The sequence below is a fragment of the Eublepharis macularius genome, chromosome 7, assembly GCF_028583425.1.
Source record: "Eublepharis macularius isolate TG4126 chromosome 7, MPM_Emac_v1.0, whole genome shotgun sequence".
In the NCBI taxonomy this organism is placed as follows: Eukaryota; Metazoa; Chordata; class Lepidosauria; order Squamata; family Eublepharidae; genus Eublepharis; species Eublepharis macularius.
Genome location: NC_072796.1, coordinates 69,679,815 through 69,692,587, shown reverse-complemented (window position 1 = coordinate 69,692,587; position 12,773 = coordinate 69,679,815). Strand labels below are relative to the sequence as shown.

Genomic DNA, 12,773 nt, shown 5'->3' with positions numbered 1-12,773 from the left:
TGCCCCAGCCACCTGCCACCCCTGGCCCGCAGCTGTGTGCTGGCGGCGGCGGCAGCAGCACAGAGCAACTGGGTGGGAGAGCTCGGAGGTTGCCCGCTCAGTGGCCCCGTGTTGCCGCCGCCAGTACATGCTCCTGGCCAGGAGCAGCAGCAATTGAGCTCTGTGGCGCATGCACCTGCCCCTGGGCCGGTGCCCCCTCTGGCACCTTAGTGCCCCAGGCAGCTGCCAGGCCGGCCTCAATGGGCGGGCGAGCCCTGATGGCAAGCTGCATAACAGTTTCTGTCTGTCTTTGGTCTTCTTCCCCCATTACCAATATACGCTATGTTTGGGAATACTCTAACCATGAAATTTTATTTACTATCCTTTTAAGCAAACAGTCAACAATCGTTGTTTAATTCTATTTGTGACTATCCATTTTGAATATATTTATTATAGTACTGCAACTTACTGGGCCTATAAATACCTTACATCAACATTACTTCCTCTTGTTCATTCCAAGCCAATTGTCCTTTAAAGCTGTCTGCTAAATTCTGACTCTCACACTTTAAGATACGAACTATCTTTTCTCTGATCTTATCTATAATTACTATCATATTCTCACTTCAGTCAACTCTCAGCTGAACTGAAGTTAACCATCTCTCAGTACATTAGCAAGTCCACATCCACGGCTATCTCTGTTGCCCTCCCATATAACCGTTTCAATTCTAACACCGTCACCTTGAAGAAAAATGTGTGCAACAAAACTTGCAACAGTATTTTTATAGCTGTGTTACATGTCTCTTATTATAACTTTTTTTTAATTAAAAAAATCATGATGTTAAGACTCAACGCGGAATAGCACAATAAATGTGACAGAACAACACCTTTGAGTACAAGCTCCAGTGCTATATGAAGCAGAATATGATATCTATTTTTGGTTTGCACTGCTGAATGACCTTGAGCAAGCTACCTCACTCAGAGCTTCTTTTTTCTCCTTCAACCCTTTGTCTATGTTCTATTTTTATAGTAAGCCTCTTCAATACAGGTACTACAATGTATTATATTTACATGTTCTTACACATTAGGGACTTAACACGTTAGGATGAGCAGCAGAAGTAGGTCTTCAATGGGACCTGTGCCCAAATAATTAATTTAAAATTGTTGCTATCTAAATTGCTTCCATTCATACTTTTTGCTTCCATTCATACTGCTTCAAAATAAATCTCACAATGTTTATCTAGCAAAAATATCATATAATAAATATACTGATTCTGAAGTAGATAGACTAAAAACAGCCTATGCCTATATTGTTCTGGAAACAGAGGATTCTGATGTTTGGATTGTTGAATCAAAAGGTTCAGAGTTTCTAGATAAGATAGGTGGATGGTTCTCAGATTTGCTAGCTCAGGTTTCAGAGAGGGCTGGACTGAATGGGACTGGACTGTATTGTCAACAATTGCACATACAGTTTCAGGTATAATAAGAACAAGACTTCATATGTTTGAGCTACAAGTAGTTTAAAAGGTATCAAAGTATGTGAAGACAAAGGAACACCTTTGTATATTATCCAAAAAGAAATAATAAAGACTGTAGGGAGATAAAAAGACATTTTCCCCCTTCTTCATTGAAACTATATTAGGGGTAGATTTAGGAAAAACAGGGGATATGCATAAATTTCTGTATACTAGCCTATAGTTGACTGCAGAACATTTAGGGCTGCTTCAAATGTTATGTACAGAATGTCAAAAGAATCCGTTTACAACTGAATAGCTAATTTGAGCAGCGTCTGAAAGCCCTTTCTTCCTTCCAAGGCAGACAAAAAGAACCATATTTTCCAATCAAAACCTTTTTTAGACACACCTAAATATATCCATGGTACAGGTGCGGAGGGAAGAATGCCAGTAGCAAAAATACAGAAAGAGAAAAAAGAAGGAAAAGGTAGCTCATATATTTTACTAGAAAGCACCACCAGCAGAGTTTAGAAAGAGGTAACACTGCAATGCTGTGCCCTGAGAGTGGTAAGGAATACCCTACTTAACGGAGTATCTTACCCTGGTCATCTTCGGAGGCCTTCCTTTGGGTGCCCTCGCCATCTGAGGCTAAATAAGTTGCAATGGCAACCCAAGAAAGTCGCAGCACTAGAACTCTGGAACTCCCTCCTCAGAGAGATTCACCTGCCTCCTTCCGTCGTCATCTTCCGCCAGAGGATGAAGACTTTTCTGTTTTGTCTGGCATTCTCCCAGCAATTCTCATTGTTCTCCTTCCTAGAGGTGTTTTTGTATGTCTATATGTCTTCACTATATTGTTAAATACACACGCACATGCACACCTAAATGTTATTTTTAATGTTTTAAATGCTTTTAATGCCTTGATGTTTGCTGCCTTGAGGACCTGATTTGGGTGGACAGTGTATAAATGTTTTAAATAAATAAATAATGATGATGTCTTGCCCCAAGGACACTTCCCAGGGACAACATTGTGGCATCTGTACTGTGTGACAATAGTTCATTGCCCCCCCCTCTTCTGCACCACAACTTCCTCTCAACATTATTCTAACCAGAGATGTTCAATATCTTCCAACGTTCCAAGTTCTACAAAGTGGGACAACTGTTCTTTTACAGGATTTCATTTTAAACACAATACAAACAAAGCTATACTTTCCCCACTATATGTAAGACTTCAGCGTTACCACACATTAACACCAGTGGTTAATTATAAGTAACAAATTGTTGATAGGCATACTTTGAGCATTACGAATCCCTTACAATCTGGATAAGAACGAAGTCTAAATAAAGTAAATGCACAAGTCGCTCTCAAGCTTGATAACTCCTTTCCTAAATTCCAAGTACCTGTAACTCTTCTAACATCTTGGTCTGGAAAGTACAACTGAAATCAACCCATGTTGTGCTTAAATTATGTTTCAGTATTTCACTCTCAGTTTGCAAAAAGCTTCACAAAATTTAAACAAAACCTTTGGAATTAAGAGCACAACAATAAAATGAACACTTTTGTAAAACATAAATGACTTGCAAAAGATAATAGAAAAATTCACAGGAGATCTTTAAAACAGAAAGACTTATTCTCAAAACTCCATTCTCAGCTAGAAAGCCTGTCTGACTACCATCTGTTTGTATAGGTTTTTTCATCCTCTGTATTCCAATACACACAAAAAACAGCCAGTTCACAAAAGCCCACTTATTAGTTTGTTTCTTTACAACATTCATATAATTCTTTTCTTCCATGGGACTCAAAGTAACAGATGAAGCTCCCAGGAGATCTCCTTCACTCACACCTGCCAGCTTCAGCCAGTTTGCTGTGCCTTCAGAACCTGTTTTAGAGGTGTTTTGACCTAGGTAAAAAACTAAGTCCTGATTTAAATTTGTACTCCACAGATACTTTAAAGTGTGATCTTAAAGTAATAGTAATCTTACTGAATTAAGCATGACTATTAAGTACACTTAAGACTGCAGCTTGAATGATATCTCTGTATAGCCAAGGAAGAAGATTCAGATACGTATTTTGTAGTTGTAAAATAAACAAATAACATGATATGGGAAAGAAGCACATTATTCAGCCAATATATGTTGCTCCTCTTAATTAAGTAAGAACTAGACTTGGTTTTTCATTTTTAACTAATACCTACACATTTTTGATTAAGGAAGATGACCAAAGATAGCAGATCCTTTGCTGCGGTAAACTTTATAAAGGAAGATCAGGGGAAAAAAACACTCATTCTTACTGGTCAGTTCAAAAGCAGCTTTTCTCCCAGTACTATGAATGGTGACATATTTTGTTGGTATTAGTACCTAAGTAGAACAGCAGGATTTGAGTTCAGTAGCATCTCCAAATGTTCTGCTACAGACCAACACAGTTACCTACCTGAAAGTTAACGGACTTTAAAGTTGGGGCGATCATGTTCTGCTCATGGGCTAGGTCCAATGATGCACTTCAAGCCACAATTAGATACCTTATAACAAGACCTGGAGAAATTAACATTTTACTGGATATTACATTATTGATTATTGTTGGTCAAAGGAAGTGCCTTACGGTATAATGCTATGGTATCAATCAGCTTAGACAAGTATATAAAAATGTATAAACAGCCATATTGGCCTACAAAAAATCCAGAAAAGAAACATGTAATTTATTTTATTTTACATCATTTATATCCTGCCTTCTCTTCTTCTCCATTTTTCCTCACAACAACCCTGTGAGGTAGGTTAGGTCCCTAGGTCACCCAGCAACTTCTATGACAAAGTAGGTAATCAAACCTGGGTCACCCAGATCCTACTCTGACACTCTAGCCATTATATCATAGTGGCTCAGAGTAATACCTTTTAGTGGTCCAAAACATTTGAGTTCATCAAAACGATTCATCATGCAGATGTTACAAAATTAAAAATGAAGACAGAAAAAAGCAAATGTTCCAGGTCTAAATCTTAAGCCCTCTCATGTCAGCCTTTGATGTTAGATGCTGACAGGCTCTGGTTTAATTGTTGTAGGTGTTAGATTACAGCATTTGCAATCTGGGAAGAAGAAGCAAACAATGGTTGGCCATCTCATTTGGGAAAAAAAAACAGACTATAGCAAGGACCTGCAATAACTACACAGGATTACACTCTTTTTTTTTTGTAATATTTTTTATTTTTCAATATCTAACATACAACTACTACATACATACATACCCTACAAAACAGTAACTACAAAAGACTACAATAACACAAGGGATGGGAAAAAAGAGAGAGAAAAGAGAGAGGGAGGGAAGGGTGGAAAAAAGGGGAAGGTGCCCTACAAACACTAAACACTACATTTCTGTTTTCCCTTCATACTGTCATTATTCAAAAGTTAAAGCTTTATATTATATTGATGGAGTGGTTGACCTTACTAAATGCAAATTACAATTTAATTTCAAGTTAAATTTTTCTTCCCCTCCTGGGTCCCGGACGCAGTTCTCTCTGAGCAACTGCAGCCGCAGTGCTCGTTTCCTCCCCCTCCCCCTCAGACTTCTCCTTTTCGTCTTGCTTGGTGCACTGGAATTCTGGGTTCCTGTCCTCAAAATCCCTTAGTTGATCTTCTGATAATATCTTAAAGGCTTGATCTTTATGGCTGAACCAGATTCCTTCCGGGAATAACCATTTGTACTTTATTCCACGTTCTCTCAGAAGAGCTGCGAACTTTTTATACTTAAAACGTCTTTTCCGAACTAGAAATGGGACGTCTTTCAATATCTTAATTTTGTTGCCCAAGAAGTCCAAATCCGCATTGTATGAATTGTATAGGATAGTATCCCGGATCCTCTTAGATGAAAAATCGATGATGATCTCGCGCGGCAACTGACGCTTCATTGCATATTTTGAAGTAGCCCGACGGGCTTCCAAAATGGCGCTTTTTACTTCTTCTTTACTTGCCCTCGCGGGAGTCGCCAATAGTTCCGAGACAAGACCCCGTAAATCCTCGTTTTCCTCCTCTTTCACATTCTGGAGGCGCAAAATTGTCTGTGTTCGTTCCACTTGTAGCCCGATCAACTGATTCTCCACCAGTTTAAGCTCTTTATTCGTAGCCTTCACGAGTGACGCACTTTCCCGAGCAGACTTCTCTGCCCCCCCCCGCTGCTTCCTTGATGGTTTTCACTTCGCTCTCAATTAAGCCCACCCTTTGATCTGTTTCATTCAGCTTGTCAACAAAGGGTTTTATAGCTTCACCAACCGCCCTCCGTACTATTTCCTCCAGCGATTCTCCCTTTAAGGCAGCCGAAACTGACATGCCAAGGGCAGGACTTTGTTTTTTTGTTGCCATTTGGGGGGGGGGGGGCGCCAACCAAATTTTGAAACTCAGCAAAGGGGAAGAGTGAGCCTTCTTAGCTTCAGATCTCACCTCTCCTTCACGTACGCTTGTAATAACAGAAGGAATTCGCTTACTTGTAGGCTCTCGCCTAGTTCTGCTCTTTGCCGTTTCTCATGGCCCGGCAGCACTCGAGGCGCCGCGCATGTCCGCCGGCCTCCGTAGGGACAAACGGGCAATTAACCCCCCGCACTGATTCCGGGGGGCTCTTCCTGCAGCGTCCCGGACCCAGCCTCCCTCACTGGGAGTTTTGGGGGCTAATCTTCGCAGATCAGCCGCCCGGACAGGGTGCTCGGCCGCTTCCTCTCGAGCCAGCGAAGAGGAGCGTCCGACATGGCTGAGAAAACGAAACCAACAGGATTACACTCTTAAGAACATTACACTGTTGTCTGAATGTCTCAGGTTGATGAGTGATTTAGCATTGTTATTGCAGCCAAAAAGATTAAATTGGTAATATTTGTGTTGGAAACACATCTGCTGAAATTACTCAGCTACTTTATTTCATTAACTTTATTTACAGCCCACCTTACTTGCTAAGACTTAAGGGAGATTACAGGATACAAAATACTGCAAGCTAACAGCATATGACAACCAATGCAATAGGAGTAACATTAGAGACTTGGAGAAAAATGTGAACAAGTAAGCAAGGCAAGGTACACTATAAAAAATATAGAAACTTAATTACAAGATTTAAGACAATGCATTAAAAGCAAGTGGTATGTACTATAATCCTTCCATTATAAAGGTGCCTTTCCAAGCAATTCCATTCTGCTACAATTCTAATTCCTTTTTAAAAATACTCTCCTGAACATTTCTGTCTTGTACTTTCTACAGAATGATAGAGGCATGGGAGCTTTCCTGACCTCCTTAGTCAGGTCGTTCCACAAGATGGCCGCCACCACTTGAGAATGCACATGAATGGGCAGTTGTCCATCTTAAACATTTACAGGATGGCCCCTTTAGAAGGCTTTGCTCAGATGGGTGAAGTGTTTGCAGCAGTGTACATGTATGTAGTATGCGAGTCTAAGGCTATTAATGGATTTGTAGGTGATAACCTGAATCTTGAACTGAATCTGGTAACAGATGTATGACCAGTTAAGCGTTTAAAGAATGGGTATGACATGCACGTCCTACTTCTCCCTGGTGCCTGATAATAATTGGGCTGCAGCATTCTGTATCAACTGGTGTTTGTGAGTTGTCTTTCAGGCCCACGTAGAGTGTATTACAATAGTCTAGCCTTGAAGTTACCATAGTGCGGATCCATGTGGCCAGACCAGCTGAGTTGAGGTCGGAAGCCATTTTCCAGGCTAAAAGAAGCTAATATAAGGCCTTGGGGGGGGGGGCATCTGTTTTAACTTGCTTCTTCAGCAATAGTGCTGGATCGGGCTTTTAACCAAGTCAGCAAGGATCTGCCAGACCCCAACTAAGGTGGGATGCACAATGCCCATCAAGACCTCAGCCTTCCCAACCAGCATTGTCTCCACCTTGTCAGTATTCAGTTTCATTGTATTTATTCTCGGACACAGTATTTTAAACAGTCTTACATCTCAAATGATAATCACATTTCAACTTCTTAGACATCCAATGCCTTACATTTTTTCTAGAGGCCCTTTCTGCTCTGATGCCCATAGTGACAGCCATTAGTTATGTCAGGAGCTAGAAGAATAAGCCTGTATGATTTCCCTTGCCAAAACCATAAAGATGAAGTGGGCTATTTCTTCCTATAATCTATGCTGTTTCTTCTCCCAGATGTCAGGAACACTGGAAAACAACAGAAGCATTCCACCATTACACATCTGTAAGAGTTATCTTCGCTTAACAAGAATGGTATCTCAACTATCACCATGAAAATAAATTATACTCTCTTTTTATATTTTTAAAAAATATCTTCTTTCAAGCCTAGACATTTTATTTATTCTTTAGGCTCGCCTTTTATTTATAGATTTACAGAAAGCGGATTTTAGATTTTGTATTTATCAAAAATTAACATAATAAGGAATAGCTTCTGAAAATTATTCTATCGATTTTTAATTCCTCTAGCATACGTAAAGATTAAAAAGTGAATGAAATTTCTAATATTAACATCATAAGAATGTTTAAGGATTCTATTTAATTGTTAAATCGGATGCCCGCATCAGAGGGGGAAAGACTTATTAGCTTTCTGTTGTGGAGTTTAATTTTGGTTGGCACTGCTTTCATCCCTTTGAGCACTGCTGGATGTTTTTACAGCTTGTATACCTTTGATAAAAGCAATCCATCAAGATTACCAGGGTACTCACTCAACCTAGTAAAATAATCACAGCTCAGTTTTAGACACAGGTGGAAAGTAATCATATTTTCACAGCTGTACCCTGTGTTTATCTCCTGTATGTGAAAGACAAAAGTTTAACTACTTGGGAGACTACCTTTAAATACTGATAGATGTGAAACCACATGATGATCCATAGCAAAACAGACCACATATTTGTTCAGGTACTTTATAAATAATAACATGTAATCAAAATTCCAGATTAAGAAAATATTCATAATATTGACCAAGCACATTATTTTAATTGTAGTTCCTTTGCAGAATCTTAAATCTGCATTAGTTTTGTTCTAAGTCAGCCCTTAAACAACACATTTACAGTTATAAATGAACTGCGCTGTCTTGAATAATACTCATTAGCAGTCTTCAAGAGCAATCTTCTTTTAAAGATGAGCGCTCATACCAATACTGATGAAATAATCCACTCTAAAAAAACCCAACTAGTTTTGTTGAATGTATACTAATTTTAAAAGGAGTACACTTAGTACACTGCTAGACCTTTCTTTGGGGAATAAAAAACATAGCTACCTAAAACCAACTGTCTATAATCACATTCTTTATCCAAATAATGAATTTCTCAAATATCGATTAGAACATTTTCTGGGAAGATGGGCAATGAATAGCATATGAATTTATTCTATCTTGTTCTGTCTCACTTGTGTATGTGTAGTAGACCCACTCAGTTCATCTCTACCAGCTCTTCCGTCAATTAGCTATCATAGTTCTGTACTCAGAGCAACATAGCATTTATTTAAATATCTGTTTACTGAACGCATATCATTTGTGATGATTAAAGATGGCTCAGACAGTCTCCTTGCCCCACCCTCATTTCCTTGAGCCAAGGTGATGTCATGTCCAAAGCAGTATTTGCACTTCATTGCTACGATTCTAGTTGCTTCTATGTCTCCACCCTTCCCCTCCCCAAGAGTAGACTGCCATCAGTCTTACAATGTGCAGACTCTTCCTATGCAATGACGAGTTTTACAAGCCACCAGTTGCCATAATGTGAGGGTTTTAGAAGTATTATATTTAAAAAGACACATATACCATTAAGAAGGGTGGCAATGTTTAGCTGTTCACAGTGTACTTAACTTAAGATGATGTTCTACTGCCCTTTTACCATTGCAGTTATTAGGAATAACAGTTATACCAGTTACATGACAACTATGTCATACAAGTGGAAATTACAAATATGAACTTGCATCAGCTGTTACTTTACAGTCATCTAACCAAGATATTCTGTCTGTATGTGTCACTTTTATTCCCACTCCAGAGTGTCAAGTTTCTACTTAATTAGGACATTTAAATCATTATTAAGACATCTGTTAAGCTAAAAGTGAAAACTACATTTTAAAATGAAGAATTATTGGGATGGTATTGCAGGATTTGCCTTTTTAACCTCTATACCGATGTATGTTAATTTATAAGACTTTATGAACTAGCATCCATTGCAACTCTATTTTTCAATATTAAAAATCACCTGTGAAGTTTAACATAACAGACCGATAAGGCTAGGAAACAATCCCACTTGTACATTTCAGCTACGAAGTCACACAATTCAAGGGATTTATTCCCAGATTAAGTGCTGCTTTAGATTGTGTAGGGCCATATTGCACAGTCAGGCATAATTGCATTGCTTTCATTTTCAAAAATATATTACATTATATGAGTACTTACTATGAAGCTGTATTAGTGTAGTATCAAAACTAGAACAAAAATAAATGTCATGAAAAGACGGTACTTAAGAGTTCTTATGATATTAAAGGACTATAATTAATACAAGTTTAATCGACACCAAGTATAACTAGATGAGAAATGGAATTCAAACAATGCTATGTGCTTTATAAAATATAAAAGAGCAAGTCACAAAAATGGTATTTATAAGATTTCCAAAATTATTAAATTATAAAAATGCAAAACAAGTCACTTGTAAAACATTACACGTTATATACATCAACAATTCTAATAGGAGCAATCTCCTTTTTCGACTACTGCTCAGAAATGTGACATTCAGAAAAGTTTTATGGTACAACCATACCCTTATAAAAATGTTAAATAGCACCCCCTCCCCCGCCCCAGTCCATAAAGCTCCCACTACTTGGTACTATATATCTGCATCTGCTACACCACGCATGTTTCGGGATCACTCGATTATCTTAGTGGTCAAATAAAACTTGCAATAAATCAACCACAGAAACATCCCTTCAAAGAACCACTCCACTTAGTTAGAAACTAGGGAAGCAACACTTCGAAGCAGGACCAGCGCGTCAACCCAACGCTTCATACTGGGGTTCCCCGGCTTGCAAGCCAAGTCGGTCCGGCCCTCCCCTCCCTTACCGACCTCCCTTTTCCTTCCCCGTCCCACACGTCTGATTAATACCATCTGCTTCCCTCGTTCGTTCCTTTTAAGCTCGCAGGAGCCTCTTTCCCCCAACTTGAAACTCCAGTCTGCAGCCAAGATCGAACCAAAGGGGACCTTGGGACTAGCAGTGCAAAAGCAGGAGGAGACTCACAGAGCTTCCACTGCAGAGGTCCAGACCGACAATTTACTATATAAACCACACCCACCGCATTGCAGAAGCCATGAGCCGGGGGAGGCGAAGTAGGGAGAGGAGGGGAGGGGAGACACGCGCAGGAACCCGCGGGCGACGCGCCCCGCAAATCCAACTCCAGAAGCTCGTTTGCAGCAAGCGCTTCCCAGCTGGGCAATGGAGCAAGTTTGGGGCTCAGTTTGCATTCAGGCGGCTCACGCTCCCGTATAGAACTACGCAGCACTTCCAAGGCAAAATGAAATGCTGTTCCACAAACTAGTCCATAAACTCGTCTAAAGTTCTCTGCTGCTCTGACAGCTTCTCATCAAAGCCACGTCCTTCCGTTTCACCTACTTCAGCCCAAACAGGGCTGGCAGAACCAGCAGCATCAAGAAATGCACTCTCACGTGGGTCATGAAGGCAACGCAAGGCCACAAGTCAACTTCAGGATCAGCCTCCCCACAGGCAACCATGGGGAGGCGCAGGCGGCTGCAGCTCGTCGCAGGGGAGGAAAAAACGGGCCGTCCTCCGGCCGTGCATCCCTGCACCCCGGGAAAGGGGGGGGGAGTCAGCCAGCCTCGCGCCTCGCCTGTGATCCTCCTGGGCGCGGCCATCTGCAGGATGCACCAGGCGAGGCGCGCGCCGGGCAGGACCCACTTTCCCTGGTTCGTTCGGGTGAGGCCACTTTTCCTTCCACCCTGGGCTGGATGAGCCTACGCGGCCCATCGGGAAATGCCCCAGTGACTGGGCGCTCAGAAAATTGCCTGGAGGGCTGCATGGGCCCAGAGGAGAGGCCATCTGGGGACCTTCTACCTGTGAACGGTTGTAGAACGATTTCACCCCAGAGAATCTACGGAAGGCTGGCAAGAAGCCGGGGACAGGCGGTCTGCGCGTCTGCAGACTCCTCTCGGGGAGCGGGCGGGCTGGGGCGACCAAGGCAACCTGTTCACCTTCCAGCTGCAAGGGAAGACCGCAGCCGTCCCGCCCCCCACCCCCCAACCTGTAATCGATAGGTCGTGACGGTTTCCTATCGGTCTCCCCCTCTTACAAAGTGCCCCATTAACGACATAAAGAAGTGACAGCTCCACACTGCCAGGAGCCCGCCTCAAAGAGACCCCACTCCAGTGGTGGCACTGCAGAGTCGCTTGAGATCTCCAGAAGGCAGCAGACTTGCCTACACAGACCTTGTCATTCAGTCCGCTACTTCCAGGGACGCGCACGCCGAGGCTACGGGGTCCCCGGCTCTCGTGCGCAGCCCATGCCTTCCACAGGGCATTCTCCATCATTGCTGGCCAGAAGCGCCCCTTCTGCCCACCCCATCTCCACGTTCAGCCCCAAGCCCTCGGCCGGCTGCTGCTGCGAATCGTTCACCCAAGCCAGATCTCCCGCGCCCGCCGACACCATTAAATGGCCATTAGCGCCCAGGCCAGGAAACGGCCGCCTGGCGTGGGAAGCGCTGCTGGGGAGGGCGGAGGGACTGTCGGCGCGAGTAGGGCGCATCCCCTCAGCTCCACGTCCCGCGGCCCGACCCCTTTGCGACCCATTCCCGCCGCCACCGACCGTGAACTTAAAAATGGCTTCTAGAACCCACATCTCGAGACTTAAATGAATCTGAGCAGAAGCGAAGGCCTTGGAGCCCTTCCCAGGACCCCCCCCCCCCGCTTCCCCTCCCCCTCGGGCTCTGCGGCGTGGAAACGACATTGGCTTAACAGTGAGGGGACAGCGAGCAAAGGCGGGGAGACGCGCGTACCTCGTCCAAAAGGGCGCAGCGAGCAAGAGCCAGAGCCAGGCTCCGGATCGAAGTCTGCGTGCAACACGTCACAGGGACGTGCGGCAACTGCAGCAAGCCGGAGCCACGCGTCAGCAGCACAGCCGGGCTCTGCCCAGGACGAGCCCTCTGCGATTTTCAGCAAATCAGAAACGGGCAAGCGCCTTCCCAGACCCCGCGAACGGAAAGGAGGTAACAGCTAGATCCAGCTGGCTGGGGCGGGGGGTGGGGGGGGGGATGATGAGGAAAACTCCTCTTAAAAATAGACCCTATGCCAAGACAAATCGCAGATCCCAAATGTCCTCTTGTGAATCAGCAGTGCAGATGCTCCGGGCCTTGCACCAGTATT

At 42.8% G+C, this 12,773-nt stretch overlaps 1 protein-coding gene across 5 annotated transcripts in view; it reads right to left on the bottom strand.

The window, feature by feature from the left end:
• Positions 1-12,487, bottom strand: part of EPB41L3 (erythrocyte membrane protein band 4.1 like 3) — a 181,944-nt gene extending 169,457 nt beyond the window's left edge. For all 5 annotated transcript variants that reach the window (XM_054984569.1, XM_054984573.1, XM_054984574.1 and 2 more), the window contains exon 1: positions 12,407-12,487. The gene's annotated coding sequence lies outside the window, so the exon portion shown is untranslated. The remainder of the gene's footprint in view (positions 1-12,406) is intronic.
• Positions 12,488-12,773: the final 286 nt, after the last annotated feature.